At 32.9% G+C, this 24,206-nt stretch overlaps 2 pseudogenes; one reads left to right on the top strand and one right to left on the bottom strand.

Moving 5' to 3' along the window:
- Positions 1 to 5,404: 5,404 nt before the first annotated feature.
- On the top strand, positions 5,405 to 5,529 carry LOC145277290 (U2 spliceosomal RNA; annotated as a pseudogene).
- Positions 5,530 to 16,315: 10,786 nt separating this feature from the next.
- On the bottom strand, positions 16,316 to 16,452 carry LOC145277177 (U2 spliceosomal RNA; annotated as a pseudogene).
- Positions 16,453 to 24,206: the final 7,754 nt, after the last annotated feature.

The raw sequence follows: 24,206 nt of genomic DNA, 5'->3' as shown, positions 1-24,206 counted from the left end.
GGAGAAGAATATTTAGAATACTCATTTTATGTTATGATCTAATATTAAATCCATATAAAATAAAAGGAAATACATTTACATTATAAAAAATATAAAAAGAAGGATGAAAACAATTTTAGCTAGTAAAAAGAAAGAAAAATACATCCTATGAGAATAACAGAGAATAATTTTCAAAATAATTGAAGGTGTTTTGTCAGAAATCCATCGCATGCCAATTAAAAATGACAAGCTCAACTGATATTAGAATAGTTGATTAAAAAACGAACACATTCGGTTTCTACAGTGCATGCATGCAATCTGGTTGATCACATATCTTTTTTTTCATTTCTCAATGCAAAGCAAGCTAATCTCTCGTGCAATTTATAAGTGCAATATCGGCATTTTGCACTTTTCGAGTGCAAAATCAGCATAAAAATATTTATTTGTTGTTTGTATTTTTCCTCATCTTTTATTAATTCAAATAAAAAACAAACAGAATTCGTTGATTTTTTATGCAAAGTGCATACAAGCGTATGAGTTACACCTGGTGCTAACAAAATAAACAAAACTACAACTAAAATAGATCATTAAAAGAGAATGAACGTGTTAGCTTTTCGGGTACGTTTAGCTATTCAGATTCTCTTCCTTAAAAAAGTGATTTACGGTGCATCTTTTAAATCAATGACTTCAAACATCAATCAATTTGTTTTTTTATCTCATTTAGATGTTCAGCAATTTGGAAAAGAATTAATAATCATGAACCCTCTCGATAGTGCATGTTGATACAAATTGCAAATAATTTTACGTAGATTGCACTGCACTTCTTGATATCCAACTTTGATTTTTAATCATTAAATGTTACCTACAGTGTGCGTTTTATATCTGTTTCACGGCATATTTAACTCTTTGTGGATATTGAATTTTTTTATCGGTTTTGCCTCTCTTGGGTATCGCCTCATGAGTTCATTTGACATAGTCGATAAACGAAGGTTTTGAAATGCATATAAACATCAAACTCTGTCGCAAACTTAAATGTTTCTTATTTGTAGTTTATTTCGTGATTTTGACAGGAGGTATTATTTTCATACTGAAGTATCCAGTTGTTATCATATGCTATACAGCTTATTGAAAAGAAAAACAGTGTCTGCTTTGTAAAATATCATAAAGAAGAATGTGTCAAATATATTATAAAAGATTTCATCGCAATTTATTTCTTAGAAAACTTATTCAAGATATTATTATTGGTCGCTGTTATAACGTTTCAGAAATAAAACAAACCAAAAAACAAGAATACAAATCAAACTCGGAATTTTAAAGTGCACATGATATGCAATAATTCCTTATTCCTCCAAAACTACGCAGTTAGCTATCTTGAAACATGTCCTTTCGCATACACATAATTTTTAAAAAGGGTTTCTCTGTGCCGCTTTACGCCAGCGGTCATGTTATGTAGGGATTACATTAGAAGGGATGGCGTATGTTATGTTTGTTGTTGATTGTTCATAATAGAATGTTCATATTTGTGGAGTTATCGCGTATATATAAAGAGACAGGGTATATATAATAAGGGTATATATATATATATATATATATATATATATATATATATATATATATATATATATATATATATATATATACAAATACAAATATGTTCTACAAATACTTTAATGGTGAATGCTCTGACGAACTGCAAACACTTGTACCTCCCCGACGTAATTTACCCCGACAAACCCGACAAGCTACTTAGTCTCATCCCTTTACAGTAGAGATCCCTAGGTGCAAGAAAGCCTTTTACTCCAATAGTTTCTTCCCCAGAACTGCGGGTCTTTGGAACTCTCTTCCGGGATTCTGCTTTCCCAACTGCAATGATATGCAGAAGTTCAAGTGTAATGTTAACAAACATCTTTCTACTCTTCTCCCCTCATAATGATCCCGCTAATTAATTCCCTAATAGTAGCCCCCTGCTTCAAAGTGGCACTGTGCCTTGTTTGGGGTGAAAATTGAATATATATATGAAGAGAGATAGATTGTTAGAGACATTGGCATTTATACTGTTGGACAGTTCCGGGAATGTTTCTATAAATATTATCTTTCTTTAACATATATATTTTTTAGATGAGGATTTTCCGTCTTTTATCATAAGTAAAGAACATTCATTCTTTCTTTACACTGAGAAGGAGGCACATTCTTAGATGAGAGAGACACTTTCTTAGATGTGTTTATACACGCAGTTGTTATAAATACAGATGAGTGGAACACAAGTCTTATCATACAAATTAACAATACCCTTGTCTGTTGAATAACATAACACGAAGACGACAGTTACAAAAATATTATGTTCGTTTATTCCATTCGACCGGTCAATGGCTTCGCATCAAGGAATTCAAAGTTTCTACATTATTTCAACCTCTACCTTCCCTTCCAAGGCGGATGTCAGCTCTGTCTGTCCGACCCTATCCGAGCTCTGACTTCTGTCTTCTCCCCTGTTTTTCTGACTCCCTTCTCTCTGCCAAGCTCTTACTATATTGAGAACGCATGACCAGCAACGTGCATATCGATCGCGTGGCCTGCCATGCCTCCGTATCTAAGCATGCATTGTTCCTCACATGTTTACAAAGACCGATTTCTCTAACCTAATTTTCGATTGACCCACTTTACAAATATGTTTTATTTTTTTAATTTTCGGATTTAGATAACCTCAATGTTAATTTCATTTCATTACCAGAAACAAAATTGCATCATCACATTCCTTTTTTCAATAAGATTACTAGCAACGCATTCCTTTCCAATTACATTCTGTATTATTTATTTTAACTTGTGATCGGAATACTCAATTCGAAATCTAGCTTCCCAGGTTCGAATTCTCGGCTATCCTATCTCATATTTACTCACTTACAAGAACAGGCAACTGTTCCTTAACAGTTAGCCGACGCTTTCACGTCCTTGATTTACGCGCCCATCTTGCCCGGTGGGCATTTTGCTTCTCTCTCGACAACGTGGTGTATTTTCTGTCTTATTTTCTCATGACGCAAACTCGCGCACACTTGTTTATTTGCATAGTGCTTTATCGGCTGTTGTTGCTAATATTTTAACTAGTCAGCTATGCTTCGGCTGCTGTTGATTTTCGCACACCCGCTTAGACGCGACCTCTTACAGTTGTCTGGAGTCTGATCAATATATTTGAAATAAAAAGGCATACTAAAGATGGGATTAATGGTACATATGAATAGTTGTTATATTGGAAAAATTTTGGCATTGTGGATAAGATGGAAAACTTAACAACAGTTTAGGAAACCACATGATTTCTGTACGGGGATCATATCCCATTTCACCTGACGTGACTTAAAAAAATAAGATCTGTTCGTTTCTCTAAAATTTGAGAAAGCAGGTGAAGTGTGACTTGCTTTTGTGAAATTTATCTATCTTATCTCTCTTACGCATAAAAGTTTTCTTGTACTTTCCCTTGAATAAACCATGTATAATTTTACTTTCGTGTCCAAATCGTGTTGTACCAACAATCAGCCTGGGGTCACAACGATAATGTCGGCGAGGAAAAAGCCACGTTGTGTGTGAAAATGATAGTAAACACAAATTTGTATTTTTATATCATAAGACATACGGCTATATCAGAAAATATTTAAAGGGAGAACTTGCAACGTTAGACATATGAGATTATATAGGTTTAATTGTAAGGAACTATAAGCATTTGGTCAAATATTTGAATTCATTTAATATTATATAAGTGAAATGTAATTATAAGTAAAATCCTTAGAAGTGTAGTTATTCTGGCGTTATTCAAATTATTTATTAGTGTCCAAATCCATAGGAGCGTTGTCCTTCTGGCGTTGTTAAAATTATTTATTAGTGTCAAAACACTACTACTTTTTGACTGGTTTCTAAAAGCTGACCCATTAGTACCTAAAATTCTTCTTCTTATATTGATCAAATGTAACGGAATTGAAATTGGTCGATGTATTACTTACAATATCATGCAAAAATAGATAGTCTGAGATCATAAACCTTCAGCAACAAATGACTTTAAACAGCCACATATGTTAGATAATTACCATTGTTAAAAGTTAATTAGTTATTTTCGATCTATCTGTCTATATATCCATTTATCTATCTATTCAATAATATTCTAAAAATAGTTTGTATGGGGAGTTATTTGTGGGTTATTGAACAAAGTGTAGCAATGGGTTTTAGCTGAAGATGTTTACAAAAATTAGCTTAAGTAAATATAAACAAAATAACCTTGTACATAGGTCACGTTAAGGACACGTGTTTTTTAATCGGTTACGTTATCGGAACTGAGATCAAGAGGTCGGGAAGTTTAGAGTGGAAGAAATAGGGGTTAGTTACTAGAGTGAATAGACGTACTTGAATCCAGGAAGCCAGCCTTTTAGGAATATGTATGTAGACGAAATCAAGACCGTTTGAAGACTATTTAAGACAACCGAAATAAATTTATATTTTAAAAATCTAAAGTGTTTTTCTGTGGTCTTAAAAAAGAACAGAGGCCTCAATTGATTATGGTTGGGCGTTTAAGTTCTCATCAGGGAGCTCATCAGTGAAGATAAAAGAACTCTTGAAGAAAGAAAGGTATGAGGTACATATCATTCTTCTTATAAAAATGATACTTTATGTAATATAAACTGTAATATATACCCGTGTGATAACTCTCCGTTACAACATGACTCAGTTTTATACGTTATGTCATATATTCTGACTTAAGAACATATATACAATTTATACGTTTATAACAGATGTCAAAAGAAAATATCTTCCCACCTCACATGTAACATATATAACTGTTTTAATATATAATCCACTTTCCCAACTATATAACACATATGTGGCACTAAAAACAGATGAGCACTTGAGTAAAAGGTACAATTGACAGAAAAATAAACGAGCAATCATGCGAAAGTTAAATTGCTTTTTTCTTTAACTCACTCATTGCTAATTACCATTTTTTCTTTCATAAACGAGCATGAGGAATACTATATTCATGTAGAATACACATTAACACACACACACATACACACACGCACACACACACAAACAATACTAAATTGCTCATTCGAAAATATTTTTAGTCGCGTGCAAGCGACTCTATAAGTCACTCCGTCGATCCGGCGGTCGGTCGGTCGGTCGGTCGGTCGGTCTGTGAGTCGGCCTGTCCGTAACACTTATGTGCTTGGCCTTTTTGGTTAAGATCAAAGGTCTGTTGTTAATAGATGTTGTTCTTAGCTTTTTAAGTTTTTCTTGGTCTTGGTCAATGTAGGGGCAACCCTTCATACAAATTGTCACTATCCAGCTCCCCTGGTCCCCGGGGAGTTGGTCCCCATTTTCCCTTCACTCCTCACATAAAAAATCGGCCTTGTGCCTAATTTGCTCGGTGGGAGGGAGCAAATAAATACCATTTTCTTGGCCTTTTGGCCAAGATCAAAGTGTAGTATCTGTTCCGGCAGATACTACAAGAAAGGACCATATGTGGGGGCATCCCCACATATAAGACCTTGGTCAATGTAGGGGCAACTCCTCAAACCAATTGTCATTATCCAGCTCCCCTACTCCCCGGGGAGTTGGTCCCCATTTCCCCTTAACTCTCACATTAAAAAATCACACTTGTGTCTACTTTGCTCGGTGGGGGAGCAAATAAATACAGCGTTTCTTGGTTTTTGGCCAAGATCAAAGTGTAGTATCTTTCCGGTAGATACTGCAAGCAAAGACTATACGTGGGGACACCACATAGAAGACATTGGTCAATATAGGGGCAATTCTTAATACCAATTGCCACTATCCAGATCCCCTACTCCACGGGGAGTTGATCCCCATTTCCCTTCAATCCTCACTTTAAAAATTGAACTTGTACCTTATTTGCTCGGTGGGGGGCAAATAAATACCCTTTTCTTGGCGTTTTGCCCAAGATCAAAGTGTAGTATCTGTTCTCACTACATGCTGTACTTATGTCTTAACTTTGTGATATTAATAGGGGACACTTTTCTGTATATAATGCAAAATGATCACCCACTTTACAATCAGTTAATCTCCAAGTCATTCAAGTCATTCTCTAAATCATTAAAGTTGTTTTTGAAGGATTCCACTTATTTTTTAAGCATTCAAGTCATTCTTAAGCTCATTCAATTCATCCTTAAGTTCATTAAAGTCATGCTAAGTCATTTATTTTTTAATTATTTAAGTCATTTCAGCCTATTTTTCGGTCATTTTAGTTTTATCTTTAAGAATTTCATGTCAATCCTACATTCACGCATTCATTCACTACACAAAAGCATGCGACTAATGGCTATCGGCATTGTTTCTCAATAAATCATTCTATTTATCCTTTTTAGTATCGTAACTTCTTTCTTATCTTTTTTTATTCCTTCATTGTATTTTATTTGTGCAATTTACAAGACCTGCAACATATCTATTTATGACGCATGATAATGTCCGAATAAAATAGTGAACAGCATAAAACAATATGTATATAAAAAATAATTTTTATCAAATGCTTGTCTTCTTACTTAGGGGTGAACACCCATATCGATATAGTGTAAATGCTGGGAAGATTTTATGGTAAAAATTCTATGAAAAGTGGTGATAGAGCTATGATCATATCGAATACGCTTAAGTTTGAAATCGCATTTCTGACTCTCAGTTACGCTCCGTAGACATTACATAAATAACAATGTGATCTGCTGGAACTGGAATTAAAATGTTCGATTTTGAATGAGGCTTTTTAAAAATAGTGTTTACTTCGGTCTGTTACAATTGAGTTTGAGATTTCCGTCTATTACGTGGGTGTGAGCAACAACATAGCGTTCATGTTGACCTATTACACTTGCATTTGGAATGCATTGTTTTTAGTTTAGTTAGACTTGGTGAACATAGCGTAATATTGGTTTGCCACGCATGAGATTACAATGGCATTTTCGAGCATCATTTACGCTTGGTGAAGAAAAGTTTTTCTCTGCCTGTTATGCTTAATTTGAAATAGCACTTTCGACTATAAATTACGCCTGGTCAATATAGTGTATACATCGACAATTTATGTTGAATCTGAAATATTTTTTTTACGGGGGAGTAATCGATTATCTATGACTAATGCTCCCCACTCGGTCCTGCTTATGCTTGTATTTCTTTTTGGGCGAGTTTGTTGCATTTGAATACTATACAGTTTATCGTTTCGTCTTCTTGTCCACAGAGTCTGCATTTGCTGTTTTCTTGTGTTTTGTAGATCTATGCTTTGATGTAGTTGGTTATTATCAAGTTATCTTGTGTTGCAGTTGTGAGGAATTCAGTTTCTCGGTTTAACTGTATATTTCGAATCCATGCCCAAGTATTTTAGTCATTCTCATTTTTTGCCATCATTATAAATATTTCGTATTGTTGTTTTTCTTCCTATTTTTCTCGTCATATCCATTTTCTCTCTTTTTCGGTTTTCTTGATACTTTCAGTGTCACTCACTACATTAACTATCCTTTCAGTTTCCTGGATTATGTATTTTTCTAGTTCTTTTATTGTGTCATTCACACAGTCTTCTATACAAGCTAGTCTTGTAATCGTCGTCCATCCTTTTCACGCAGAGTCGGTCAGCATCATTATTTCCTGTGTAGTTCATTGTGCATGTTAATGAGTTTCCTGGTCTTCTTGTAGAGCTGTTTCATTTTTTCTTTAGCCCACCCTATGAACGGTCCAGAATATATTACTAATAACACTTCTCATGTATTATACATTTTCTTAGGTTTCTGATATATAATTTCGTTTCCAGGAGTATTTTTTATTCGAAGGTATTCCTTTCCAATTCTCTCTTTTATAATTATTATAAGTTTGTCTCCGTTTGGTTGGGTAGTTCAACACCTTCTGTCATCTCCAATTTTTTAAATCCACTTCTCACATTCTTTGTCAGACTCTCTGGAGCTCCGTCACATTAGGTACTCCTTCTACCTATTCAAACTTCCACAATCTTTGAATCTGTCTTTTTTAGTCTTGGTATTTTTCGACGTTCTCCTTTGCTTTTTGTTCCACCTTCACATTAGCTGCCACCGCTATATCAATGAGTATTACATTGTGTTTTTTCCAGCAATATTAAATCTGGACTCCTTACATCAATCACATTATCAATTTAATTTGCGAGGATATATTGCAAGACGCAAGCTAATAATTTCTGTAAAAAATAGAAAGCGCCGTCTTGACTTCGTCAGATACAATGAAGATCCTGCCTCTTTATATTGGTCAAAAGTGCTTTTTAGCGAGGAAAGCAAGTTCAATAGAGTAGGCAGCGATGGTAGACAGTACATCCGTCGGAGGAAAGATGAAGAATTTTATCCTAGGTGCTCAGTTTCAACGCTTTTTTGTTTGGTCTTATTAGTACCTATGGTCCAGGCCTATCGTTCGCTTGCAAGGTCGAATTAATTCGACCAAGTACATTAATATGTTGACTGATTATTTTCTACCCTACTCTGGTCGGAATTTCGATAATAATCCCATCTTCCTGCAGGGTAATACTCTCATTCACACAGCTGACAATGTCAAGATGTTCCTGGAAGGGTATGATATTCCGTGTCTTGTTTAGCCTGCATTACTTTCATATTATGTCTCAAAATTAAGACATAAGTTTAAATTTTAAAATATGAATAAGTTTTTCTAAAATTCAATGCCAATGTAATATATTTGAATTTATACATGAGAATGTTGTGCAAGCATTTTGCCTCCGAGAACTTATTAATGGATTTCAAATAATTATCTGTGAATTTTTAAAAAAATTAAGGAGACATTACACTTCCGTTTTACTCTTTCCTGTTTAAAATAAAATTAAAGCGACGTTGCTGATTTATCGACATTTTCTTTGGCAGGTTCTAAATTGAGCCTTATTCTATGATTCCCCTCACAAATCGTTCTCAACAAAGACACACCCAAGTACAACAATTGTTAAGAATTTCCCCTACTCTATATCAGTACCTGAAATATACGAAACTTCCATTAACATGTTCATTTCCTAGAACTGCATGTATTATGTACTCTATACCGCGCGTCTGCTTTTCTAGCTGACCACGCCATTGTAATTTTTAAGCCCAATTTGAACAAGTTATGGTTAAGCAACCCCCCTTAAACAAGTGAATTTGTTAAAAAAAAATATGGCAAACAAATATAAACTGAAAATTGGCACTTATAAAAACGCTGTAATTTCCAGCTATCGCTAAACATATAGTGATTGAACTATTTGAAAATGTCTTAAGGGTTAAAACCTTATATATTTGTAGAAGAAATATTTATAAAGTATAGTTAAAAATTATAAAACAATTATAAAATTAAAGTTATCCGCCATGTTTAAGCGCAACAGAGATGCTCCATTTCCATTTTCTATTTCAGTAATATGAACAATCTCCTTAATATGATTCTTTTTACCCCTTATTTTGATCTCATACGGTTTGGCTTTTAACACGACTGCATCAGACAACTTTTTAGTGACTGATACAACTGGACCAAGGATTGAACTCCGGTCTTCTAATCTATGTTTGTAATTTTATCATCTCAAACCATATAATAAAATTTAACTGTAAACCTGCATACTATATTGGGTATATGTTATAATTATATACAGGGTGACCCCCCCCCAACGGGCCCCGACTCTTATTAGGCCGCGTTTCTTAGTGTTTTGTCTGAATGAAATGAAACTTTGGGCATGACTAGTTCATTACATTCAAAACATCACATCAAAATACTAGGGAATTTGCCTTTTTTTCTCCATTCTTCAGCATATGTTCTAGATGGCCTCCATTTAGCTTTTGTTTTTTTGGGGGGTCACCCTGTAATATCTTTATTTTTATTACTTGCAGATTATGACATTTTATAGGAATGCTTAGAAGAAATTATTATGTTTATATATTTTTTGTTAAATTAATTAAAAATATTTCAAAATTAAATTATATAAGTATTTTGATGGTTTCTATACTTATTAGCCTTGCTTTACATCTATTTTTGATCTCTTCAAAATGTAATTAAATTACAATGTAGCAAATCCATTTTACTTGAATATCTTAGAATTTAAATACCCTCCAGATTGGTTTTGTGGATCACATAAAGCATGCCCCGGGAGAGTTGTGTTTTCATAAGATAGCCATCCCATGTTCGTAACTTCATACCATTTCAACATAAAAGTAATAAAATAACTGACACATGTCAAGAAAAGTGTACATATGTAGACAATTGAAAGTAAATACAAAATACGCGTAAAAATCCAAATAATAAGAACAAACATTTCCTTATGGACATCGGATTTGTAAAGTGATGATAGTTTTACTCTATCCATGGCGAACACTATTCCAGTATACTTACACGAATCTAGCACTGAAAACACGTGTATAAATGCAGAATATATAATGTTTAGCGTCATGAAATAACTAAATAAAAGAGTCAGTGTCGAAGAAAACCAGTGACATTAAAGAAATTATGCGATGGAAAATGTGAAATGATTGCTCGAAAACTTATACACATTGCAATTGAGAGTAGAACGTCCCCGTTAATGAAATAGTATAAAATGCTCTACTGATACCCATATAAAATCCAGAGGTGTACCTTTTTTAACGTGCATGTCTGTCGTTCTTAATTGTAGTTTCCTTTAATGATTATCAGGCGCAAATGCAAATTTCACAATAGTATTTGGCAAAATCTGTTTAAATATAAACATACTCATTGAAGTTTTTCTATTAATGAAATTTAAGTATATATCGTGGTTATGTTGTAAATATTTGTAACATATTTGCGTTTTATTTATGTTCAGTGTTATTGCAAACTACACGATACTATTATACCAATAAGGAACAGACCATATGCAACACTGTAACCTAAGTAAAAGTATTTTAGTTAAAGTTTTACGTTTGGTATAATCGGTAAACTTATAAAAATTGGTGTTATTGCTTTCATATTCAGCCAGTAAACGATCTTACTTTTTAGAAAATGTGTGCTGAGTGATAACGTCACTACTAACATGAGTTTGCATTCGCATATAATTATATCATATGTGAAGATGTTCGTAAAACAACAAAAAAGACATTTATCGCGTACAATAGATAAGGAATAATACGACAAATTAGTCCCTAGAAAATTAGTTTATGTTCTTGAAGGAAAGGATGTTTCGTACAGGAAGTCGACGATGGAGAAGATGGAGAGTTATATTTTGTCTTTAATTTAATCACAGCATACTTTATTTTCGCAGATATTAAGATCACACGTAATATGACAATGAAAATGCGAATAGCAATTTATAAGAGACTAGCGGGGGTACCCGGTGTTGCCCGGGTGTTTAAAGGTGTGTGTGCTGTTAAATAAAAAAGAAACCGGAGGGGTAAAAGTTGGAACGATCGAACCCGAAGCCCTGAGGCGAAGTTTGAAAATAAAATCGGCCATCCAGAATGAGTTACTGAAAGATGTTTGAATTTATTTAATTAAGAACCAAATTGACAGGTGCGCGCACGGAAGTCATAGAGCGTTATGACGACGACGACGACGACGACGACGACGTCAGCAATAGCTATTCAGCAAATGAGGTCAATGACCAGGTTTGTTTGTTATAAGTGAAGTAAAAAAAGAAAGCATAAAAACGAACGTTAAAACTTAACCGGTGGGGGGGGGTAATCAAAAGATCGAAATAAAAACACAAAAACTAACGTAAATAAAACGAACGATGTTAAATGTAAAAAATCGAAAAAAACAAAAAAAGAATACAGAAAAACGAACATGTGAAAAATGGCTTAAATAAGCCTGTTTCGATATTAAAATTTAAATAATCGGTGGGTACCCGGTTGTTTTGGGGTGTGTGGTTGGGGTGGATAAGCGAAGTAAAAAAAAAACAGAAAAACGAACGTTACGTGAAAATGGCTTAAATAACACTGGTTCAATATTTAAATTTAAAAAAATCGAAAAAAAAGGCATCTCACACCACTATTCAAACCCAAAACATTTAGATAACGAACCAACGGACTTACCAACTGAGCTTCCGCGAAGTACATGAAATTTAGTCAATTTTCCAACTATTTAAAGTAAAACAGGTTATGACGTCATCTGACGCATGCGTAGAATCGGTCGTCGTCACGAGAGGAATGTCTTTGTTGACCCCCCCCCTGTCGAAAATTGTGGATATCGGAGTAAAAAAACGAAAGTTTTTGGCCGATTTTGCGATATTTTTCGAGCGAAGGATAGAGGTTCAATATGATATCGAGTTTGTCAATTTTCGTTGTGTTTGTCGAAAGTTTTTAGCGGACACAAATACAAACATACAAACATACACACATTTTCTCTTATATATATATATATATGTATACATATATATATATATATATATATATATATATATATATATATATATATATATATATTTAGTAATGGCCAACGAATGTTTCAATCTCACATATTCTTATTGCAATCGGAATCGGTGAAACCGCTTATTTTTCAATCAAATCAATTGAATTACTTCTCTACTTGAGGACCATCGCAGTACACCAGAGGACAGCTTTACATGTTGTCTACATTGACCTGTAGGGGAAATAATATTAGTTCGATAGAATTATTTTTTATATATAACGGTTTGAATCCGAAGTTTAAAATGCAAAAAAAAACAAAAAAAAAAGTATAATTATTCAGTTGTGTTCTAAACAGAGATATTCACTTCGAACGCGACATATAAAAAGCAACTGTTTATTTTATATGACTGACTTTTCTTCTTCTGCGGTTTAATTGGTTCTAACTTTTATTAAAAATGAAACATATTCATAATTCAATAGCACTTTAAAATACTTATTCAGAACGCGCTTCTATCATGTCATTTTTGTAGTGATAAAACTTCTCAAATGCAATTGTGATATTAGGTAGTATAAAAAATTTAATTCGGTCAAAATAACCAATTCCTTCTGCCATTGGATTTTTTTAAATTGGTATTTATTGAACACATTCCGCTGCCAAATCCATATAAACACTGACCGATAAATCCAAAACATTTGAGTGCAAATTGATAAAAATCTGCCCAGCTCAAGGGAAAATCGCACACCCACATACACTGTCAAAGTTCTTTTTATATAATAGTAGAATACAGATAGACAGTATATATATATATATATATATATATATATATATATATATATATATATATATAACTACTTCATTTACTCACATAAAATTAATATACGAAAGTATAGATTCATGCGTAAACTTTAAGTATTTACTTCAAAAGTGCTCAATACGTAGGTAGAGCTAGTTAGTAATTTATAAATTACTATATATATATATATATATATATATATATACAGAGAAAGAGAGACATCTATACAAATATCTATATATATATATATATAGGTATGCGTATATATATACATAATTATATATATGTGTGTATGTATTTGGTTGGTGCGAAATTAGTCGTATAAAGTTGAACGTCAGAAAAATGAACTTATTTTTGCGCCAACATATTATATAAACATATATACATACATATATATATATATATTATATATGCATATATAATATATATATATATATATTATATATGCATATATATATGTATGTATTTGTTTATGTGTTTATATATAATCATATATATATATATATGCATATATATTTGCTTCGTATACATGTAAATATATATATATATATATATATACATTTTTATTTATATCAGTATATATATCTTTGTATATATACACATAAATACAGGCGACAAAAAGAAAGTCTTAATTTTATGTACCTGTTTAAACAAATCATACCACATTAGATTAGCCTTTTATACTTTAATTTTACCTGGTTATATTTGACTTTTCATTGAAATATTCTTGTGTCTACGTCAATTTAAAAAAAAAATAACTTCGAATTGAGGAAACAAAAAGGAAGTTCACACAATGGAAAATTGTTATTTCAATGTAAATTTCGGACATTAATGCAACCCAAATATTACAATAAACTAGTTAATATTTATTAGCATATCCCTTCTAGAATTTGACTGCCTGAAATCATTTAGGAATTTCTTGAATGAGACAGCAGCAATATTCCGTTCTTCCAAATTTGAAATTTTTGCATTGCGTAGATCTTGCTTGATGTAATGCCATACATTTTCGATAGGATTGAGGACTGGGATTGTGAAGGTTAAAGAAGACACGGAATATCATGCCCTTCCAGGAACCTCTTGACATTGCCAGCTGTGTGAATGGGAGGATTACTCTGCAGGAAGATGGGATTATCACCCAAATTCCAACCAAAGTAGGGTAGAAAATGATCAGCAAACATATTAATGCACTTTGTCGAATTAATTCGACCTTGCAAGCGCACGATAGGCCTTGGACCATAGGTACTAATAAGACCCAACAAAAAAACTGAACCCCCGCCAACTTGTAGCGTTAAAACAGAGCACCTAGGATTAAATTCTTCGTCTTTCCTCCGACGGAATTACTGCCTAGCATCATTGCCTAGCCTATTGAACTTGCTTTCCTCGCTAAAAAGCACTTTTGACCAATATGAAGAGTCATAATCTTCATTGTATCTGACGAAGTCCATATGGCGCTTTCTATTCTTTACAGAAATCATTGGCTTGCGTCCTGCAATATATCCTCGCAAATTAATATTGTTGGAAAAAACCACAAAGCTTATGTGAATGCGATGAAGCTCTGAAGAGTGTGAAAAAGAATTTTAGAAGTGGATTTAAAAAATTGGAGATGGAAGAAGACATTGAACTACCCAACCAAACGGAGACAAGGATACTAGGGGATCAAGACGTCTATAAACACTTGGGAGTTCTGGAAGCAAACACCATCAAAGCAATAGTTATAAAACAGAGAATCGGAAAGGAATACCTTAGAACAAAAAATACTCCTGGAAACGAAATTATATATTAGAAACCTAAGAAAATGTATAAATACATGAGTAGTGTCATAAGTAATATATTCTGGACCGTTCATAGGGTGGGATAAAGAAGGAATGAGACAGTTCTACCAGGAAACTCATTTACATGCACAATGAACTACACAGAAAATAATGATGCTGACCGACTCTGCGTGAAAAGGATAGACGGCGATAAAAAGACTAGTTTGTATTGAAGACTGTGTGAATGACACAATAAAAGAACTAGAAAAATACATAATGCAGGAAACTGAAAGAATAATTAATGTAGCGAGAGACACTGAAAGTATCAACAAAACACAAAAAGAGAGATAATGGATATGACGAGAAAAATAGGAAGAAAAACAACAACACGAAATATTTATAATGATGGCAAAAAATGAGAATAACAAAAACACTTCGGCATGGATGCGAAGTAGACACTTAAACCGAGAAATTGAATTCCTCACAACTGCAGCAGAAGATACCTCGATAATAACCAACTACATCAAAGCATAGATCTACAAAACACAAGAAAATAGCAAATACAGATTCTGCGGACAAGAAGACGAAACGATAACCTATATAGTATTCAAATGCAGCAAACTTACCCAAAAAGGAATACGAGAATAGGCAGGACCGAGTGGGGAGCTTTAGTCATAGATAATCGATTACTCCACCGTAAAAAAATATTTCAGATTCAACATAAATTGTCGATGTATACACTATATTGACCAGGCGTAATTTATAGTCGAAAGTTCCATTACGAATAAAGCATAACATGCAGATAAAAACTTTTCTTCACCAAGCGTAAATGATGCTCGAGATGCCATTGTAATCTTATGCGTGGCAAACCAATATTACGCTATGTTCACCAAGTCTAACTAAACTAAAAACAATGCATTCCAAATGCAAGTGTAATAGGTCAACATGAACGCTATGTTGTTGCTCACACCCACGTAATAGACGAAAATCTCAAACTCAATTGTAACAGACCGAAGTAAACACTATTTTTAAAAAGCCTCATTCAAAAACGAACATTTTAGTTCCAGTTCAAGCAGATCACATTGTTATTTATGTAATTTCTACGGAGCGTAACTGAGAGTCAGAAATGCGATTTCAAACTTAAGCGTATTCGATATGATCATAGCTCTATCACCACTTTTCACAGAATTTTTATCATAAAATCTTTCCAGGATTTACACTATATCGATATGCGTGTTCACCCCTAAGTAGGAAGATAAGCATTTGATACAAATAATTTTTTTATATACATATTGTTTTATACTATTTTAATCGGACAATAATCATGCGTCATAAATCGATATGTTGCAGGTCTTGTAAATTACACAAATAAAATACAATGAAGGAATAAAAAAGATAAGAAATAAGTTACGATACTAAGAAGGATGAAATAGAATGACTGGAGGATTACTTGAATGGCTTTGATACTGACTGGTCGTAAAGTGGTTGATCATTTTACATAAAATTTATACAGAAAAGTGATACTTACTGTATATCACAAAGTGAAAAACATAAGCACAGCATGTAATAAGAACAGATACTACACTTTGATCTTGGCCAAAAGGCCAAGAAAAGGGTATTTATTTGCTCAGCCACCGAGAAAATTAGACACAATGCCGATTTTTAATGTAAGGAATGAAGGGGAAATGGGGATCAACTCTCCGGGAGTAGGGGAGCTGGATAGTGACAATTGGTATGAAAGGTTGCCCCTACATTGACCAAGGTATTATATGTGAAGTTGCCCCCACATATAGTCCTTGCTTGCAGGATCTGCCGGAACAAATTGTATTCATTTGCCTCCCAACTGAGCAAATTAGGCACAAGGCCCTTTTTTAATATGGAGAGAGATGGAGGGGGGAAGTGGACCAGCTCCCGATGGGTTGAAAATAGGAGTTGGAAAGTGACAATTGGTATGAAGGGTTGCCCCTACATTGACCAAGGTCTGATATGTGGGGTTCGTATTTATTTGCTTCTCCACCGATCAACTTAGGCACAAGGCCGATTTTTAATGTGAGGAGTGAAGGGGAAATGTGGGCCAACTCCCCGGGGAGTAGAGGAGCTGGATAGTGACAATTGGTATGAAGGGTTGCCCCATACATTGACCAAGGTCTTATATATGGGGTTGCCCCCACATAGGTCTTAGCTCGCAGTATCTGCCGGACAGATACTACACTTTGATATCGGCTCGAAGGCCAAGAAAAGGGTATTCATTTGCTCCCCCACCGTGCAAATAAGGGTAAAGGCCGATTTTTTATGTGAGGGGTTAAGGGGAAATGGGGGGGCACCTCCCCGGGGATTAGGGAAGCCGGATAGTGAAAATTGGCATGAAGGGTTGTCCCTACATTGACCAATAACTTCTATGTGGGATTGCTTCTACACATGGTCTTTGCTTGTAGTATCGGCCCGTACAAATACCGCACTTAGATCTTGGCCAATAGGCTAAGAACAGGATATTTATTTGCTCGTGAAGTGAATGACTGTGAAAGCAGGTAAGAAAACAGAAAATAATTATTATAAAGCATAAGCAAGTCCATATACTGGTGTTCGTTAAATTACTTTTTAGTTCAATGTAGCAGTTGTTCAGAGAGTGGGATTGTCTCGGTGCAAAGTCTTTCCTCCCCATGAAAAACTTCAAGCACAGACATTACTTGATATGTAACGCAATACACATTTTACCATCAGTGTGTATCTCGATAACAAAAAGGCTGGCTGTAGCCTAAAACGGCAAACCGACACACAGTGAGGACTGATTCGGATATGACCCTCAATGGAAATAAAGGCTCTAGAATTTCCAAGGTTTGGCCCGGCAGGTGTTCAGGGGATCACAACCTGGACCGGCCATTAGATGTGCAGGACTGTAGAAGGTTCATAAAATTTACCGTCGTGCACGTGTTGCTTGTGGCGCTCATGTTTGCTTCATTTGAGCCAGAGATGTATTAAGTAATGGAAATACTCGAGTACGAGTTTACTGCCATCATGTATATATATATATATATATATATATATATATATATATATATATATATATATATATATATATATATATATACTAGCTGTACCCGGGGACGCGTTGCTGTGGCTCAGTTTGTTAAAATGGAACACATGTGAAAGTAGAGAAAAGTTTGATTCTTTTTTTCAAGGGAATGTACAAATTATTTTTTTTTAACAGATGTTAAGAAAATGAACAGAAAAATACTTCTATCCTTAATTATGCGAAAAAAATAAATAAAATGTTGATTTAGTGTTTCAATATGCTTATAAATTACGATAAAACTTGCTGAGTATGCACTGTTTTACGGTTGTTGTAAAAATGGAACGGAAACTTAAATTTCGCTTGATTTAATCTTTCTTAATTTTTTAATTGTGCCCCCCAAACGAATATAATCAAAACAGTAACATTCAACAATTGTACTTTATGTATATAAAACACAAAATGGGTGTTTGTATTACTGTACACATAGATTCGAAAAAGTTGTCAAAAAACAAATATATAACAAATAAATGTTATCAAAGGCAAGATAAGTTACTTTTCTGCCAAACTGGATATATTTTTCGTGTTTTTATTCGATGTAACATATTTATTCAGCTCGAAAACCATACAGTGTTTACCGATGTATTCGAAAATTCAAGATGGCGTCTCTAACCCTCTTAAACACCGTAAGTATGGAAAAAGGTGTTATAAATAAAAAACTATTCAAAACTCTATTAAAAACCCGCCGAATTTATGTCAACCTATGTCACGGTAACATTTATTGAGCGAGTTTTTAACAGTATTTTATCCGTTTTTTTTTATTTATAACATCTCTTCCCACACTTACCGTGTTAAAGAGAGAATCAGACGCCATCTTGAATGTTCCAATACATCACATCCCCCCAAACAAATTAGAGTGGTCGGTGTTCTGTAGTAGCCTATCTGAATATTTACCAAAAAAATATTTAGGTTTGGCTATAAATTCCTAAACTCATTTCACCCTAAATAATTTAGGTGACTGAAATAGGAATCTAATTGAATCTTTAATTTTTTGAATAGTATGTTAGAAATTCATTTTTATTCGAGTTCTATTGAATTCATTAATACGGACTTTAGGGGCTTTTTTCGTAATGTTACTGTAAAAATTATTTTTTATTGTTACAAATTACGATGCTTTAAAAAAAGCAAAAATAAATTCTTGCGTTTTTTATTTACTACTGAAAACCATAACTTTAGTAAAGGAATTTTTGTTTAAACAAAATAAACATTTTCACTAAGAGTTAAGTAAAAATAATTAGTTCATTATATTCTGCGATCATTATTTAAAAAATACTGCAATTTCCTGATTTTTGGTGAATTTTTAAGTAAAGGGAGGAGTCAAAATGTGTATACAATTTGAGTGTCGGCATTCATTTTGCGACCACGTGTGGTTAATTTAAATTAAAGTTCAACCACATGGTTACATTATCAATAATCATGTAATTAAACCCATTGAAAATTTACCGATATTGTAAACACATTCTGTTTACATTAAGCCTGTAGTGGTATTTTAGTGATGCAATGTTGTCAACTGAGATTTTAAAACACCCCCTCGACAGATCAGGAGAAAGAAATGTTCAGAAAATCGCTAGACTTTTAACTTCTCGTCTGAAATTTTCAAAAATCGCTTATTCCCCCCCCAAAAAACTCCATAATGTTCCGTGTTTTCTCACTATGGGTTTGTATTACTGTACACATAGATTCGAAAAAGTTGTCAAAAAACAAATATACAACAAATAAATGTTATCAAAGGCAAGATAAGTTACTTTTCTACCAAACTGGATATATTTTTCGTGTTTTTATTCAATGTAACATGTTTATTCAGCTCGAAAACCATACAGTGTTTACCGATGTATTGGAACATTCAAGATGGAGTCTGGTTCTCTCTTCAACGCGGTAAGTTTGGGAAAAAGATTTTATAAATAAAAAACCGGATAAAATACTGTTAAAAACTCGCTCAATACATGTTACTGTGTCATAGGTTGACATATATTCGGCTGATTTTTAATAGTATTTTGTATAGGTTTTTATTTATAACACCTTTTTCAAAACTTACGGTGTTAAAGAGAGTGTGAGACGCCATCTTGAATTTTCGAATACATCGGTAAACACTGTATGTTTTTCGAGCTGAATAAATATGTTACATCGAATAAAAACACGAAAAATATATCCAGTTTGGCAGAAAAGTAACTTATCTTGCCTTTGATAACATTTATTTGTTATATATTTGTTTTTTGACAACTTTTTCGAATCTATGTGTACAGTAATACAAACCCGTTTTTTTTTTTTGCTGTTGTTTCTTGCTTTTTACACTTTTAGATCGTATTTTAAACTAAACTTCGGAGGTTGGAATGCCTCTACCCCCACCTAAAATGTACTTGGAAAAATAGATTTTATAGTGAGATTTAAGAATGGTTAGTCGAAAAAAAGGTGAAAAAACAAAACAAATAATTAATAAATAATTGTTACCAAAGGCAATAAATGCTACTTTTTTTACTGACATGAATGAGTTTATTTTATGTTTTAAAGTATTTTCAAGCGCTTTTCTTTATTTTTAAATAATCTAATGCGGGTGTTTGGGTGCCAAATACCTCAAGATTTTCTAGAATTTCCCGCTAGATTGTAAACGAAATCTCAAGATCTAGCAGGAAAACCGCTAAATTGTAACACTGGTCACGTGACAGGAAGCGGTAATAAATAATTGTCCCTAAATAAAAAAATGGCCTCTCGGTACAAAGAAATCCACCTATTTATCATAGAAAAATTAAGTATAATGTTATAATTAAAAAGAAATATATAAAAACACACATATTATACCAAAAAGTGGAAGCCATCCGCCCAGTGGTTTTTTAGACAATTAATTCCGAACGATACAACAGTTACATTTTTATATATATAGATATATATGCTACTATATATATATATATATATATATGCCACTATATATATATATATGCTTCTATATATATGTATATATATATATATATATATATATATATATATATATAAACAGAGATGTGTGTGCAACAGACGATTTCTGATTGGTTACTCCAATAATCATATCTCCTAAAAAACTATGGTTCGTACGCTCTTAAATTTACCATAAAATATTATGGCTTTATTTATTGTCCATCTTGGAAGGGTTTAATATTTTCCTAACTTGTTATTTACAAATTACAAAAATACGAAACTTACACAATCTAACAATCCAATCTCCGACATCACGTCCGCCATTCTGGTGTTAGCCGCACACACGTACACACAACACGAAAACAATGTTTTGAAAATCTAGCAAAAATTAATTTTTCTGAAATTTTTCAATATTTATAAATCAATTATGCCGGCTGATAAAATTTTAAAACTTTTTTTTAAAGCTAGAAAGATAAAATTTAAAAATACTTATTTATATATATATATATATATATATATATATATATATATATATATATATATATATATATATATATATGAAACTGAACTAAAAAAAACGCGCGTTCACTCGTGGTCTTTTCATTTCGGGTTTGTATTACTGTACACGTAGATTCGAAAAAGTCGTCAAACAACAAATATATAACGAATAAATGTTATCATAGGCAAGATAAGTTACTTTTCTACCAAACTGGATATATTTTTCTTGTTTTTATTCAATGTAACATATTTATTCAGCTCGAAAACGGGTTTGTATTACTGTACACATTGATTCGAAAAAGTTGATAAGATACGAAACAATATGCATAATATAAACACAGCACGAAACACGCGCACACACGCACACACACTCACGTACACTACCGTCCTTGGCTACGTCACGTGGTTATGGCAACACGATAAACACACAGTAAATTTGATTTTCTTCATTTCTACGCAAATATTACGCAAATATAAATCATATAGAATATCTGTATGAATATAATTACACGTAATAGTTAAATAAAGATGATCATCGTATAAGAGAACCGAAAAAAAAACTAATAGGGAATTAATTAAAAACGATAAAAAATATGCACATTAGCTATATCTTTTGCAGATGAATGCAATTCCACGACTAATAAATAACAAAGTTGTATTTTCTTTTTAAATAAATAGAAAAAAGGGGTGTTGATAAGACTATCAATACACACAAAAATATAGATTTATTTTTGGGTAAAGTTCCCCCTGGTTTTCCTTTCACATCAGTAAATAATGGTCTTTTGTTATATATATATGGCGTACTATTATCCTTATATATATGATGTTTATGTTTATATATATATATATATATATATATATATATATATATATATAAGTGATAGTGTATGTGTGTGTCTGTGCGTCTGTGTGCATTTCCCTACGTTAAACTCTGTCAATTTTAAGCCTAGAGAATCGAAATTTGATATACAGGGTACTGAGATTTGGGAAAATCGATGTGATAGTTTTCGACAGAAATTTGGCGATTAAGTGGTCAATATTCAACGATTTGACCTTTGAGAACTCTACCAAACTCCTCCTATAATTTTGGGTCTAAACACGTGATATTTTAGATATAGATTCCTTGGACATGGATCTAACTTATTAACTTTACTTGATCCCTAAATAATAAATGTTAAGAGGTCATAATAGGGGTCAAATTTTAAAAAAATTGACCGTTTTTTTTCTCAGCATACACTTCAAAACACCTTGGCAACGTCGGGCACCGATTGTTAGTATAAAATAATATTATAAAATCAACCGTAGGTTCTCTACAGTGCCTTGTAGACTATCATGTATTGTGAACTCACTGCTGGGAGGCATGTTAACTTCCTTCTGGTGCACCGCGATGAGTCCCCGACTGGAGCATGCAATCAATTGATTGGATTTTAAAAAAAATAATGATTTTACCGATTTGGAAAACATGTTTTCGCCTTTTGGCTAGAAACACAGTGTAGTATCTGTTCTGATACTACATATCACCTTTTTTTGTCCTAGATCGGTGGAGGAGAAATCCTTCAAGACTGAAATAATTTTTATTTTTGTTCCTATCCAGGGTGCACCATTTTTGGGGAGCTCGATTTTCCCCACATAAAAATCCGACCTTGTGTCTAACTCTGTCCTCGTAGGGAGGCAAGTGAATAGGAACAATAAAGTATTGTATGTGTAGAACAACTGTTGATCCTCATTCGATCCCGGACAACGTAGGGTCGACCAGCTAGTATATATATATATATATATATATATAATATATATATATATATATATAATATATATATATATATATATATATATATATATATATATATATATATATATATATATAGTAGCAAGTCGCCGGTCGTTGCCATGTCGTAAAATATGCTTAAATATGATATTTTGATTAATTCAGATTTCTTATTCCTTATTATATTATATTGAACCCAATATATAGTAATGATTTAAAAAGTTTTAAAAAATAGCTTGTGCGCCACCACCGAGAATCGACAGCTTATAATTTACTTTATAATTTCGCTTGTAATTTACTTTTTCTTTTGACGGTAATGCCTGAGCCATAAAGACATGTTTGCCGCAAGGATAAAAATTAAAACATAAACGAATAGCTATTACGTTACGAATGCATATTCGTAATGTCTTCTGATCCTTCACCTGTCAAATTCTATTTTTTATTTTTTTTTTTCACTTTTGCACCGATTTTCTCCGGCTAAAACACAAATATAAAGTTTTGCATGGGGTTAAATACCTTATATATTTAGTTTCATGTCTGGAAACAAAAATCTGGCACACGAGTTTCGTAAGCATTTTTTAAACAAATATAGTTAGAAAGAGATATGTGTTTACTATAATCTTTTTACGCAAATATTCTGTATATATAAATCATGTAGAATAGCTGCATGAATATAATTACACGTAATAATTTACAAAAGATGATCATCAAATCAGAAAAAAGAACAAAAATCTCACAGGGAATTAGATAAATAATTTTTTAAACTAATATACAAATAAGCTAGATCTTTTGCAGAGGAATGCAGTTCCACAACTGATATATGGCACGGTTGTACTTTCATTTTAAATAAAAAGATAAAAAGGGGTTTAACATAAATATCAATACACACACATAAATATAGGAGTATAGATATAAAGTATTTGAATAGATTCTAATAAGCGTTTAAGACGACGGCAAAACAAAGATTCGTTATAAGCATTAACATGGTTTTTCGTAGAGATATTTCCACTCTTCTTAGTTTATCCAATCTTAATAAAACGGAGAAAGTGCAAATTGCATTGTTATAATAACTGAATTTACCCATTCATCATCTAAAAGTTTCTTATTTTTTTGCAGATATTGACGATGCCAAGAAAGCGTCCCCTGTCA

This window comes from Euprymna scolopes, chromosome 5 (assembly GCF_053919585.1).
Source record: "Euprymna scolopes isolate OS-2025 chromosome 5, ASM5391958v1, whole genome shotgun sequence".
In the NCBI taxonomy this organism is placed as follows: domain Eukaryota; kingdom Metazoa; phylum Mollusca; class Cephalopoda; order Sepiida; family Sepiolidae; genus Euprymna; species Euprymna scolopes.
This window is presented reverse-complemented; position numbering and strand designations above follow the sequence as displayed.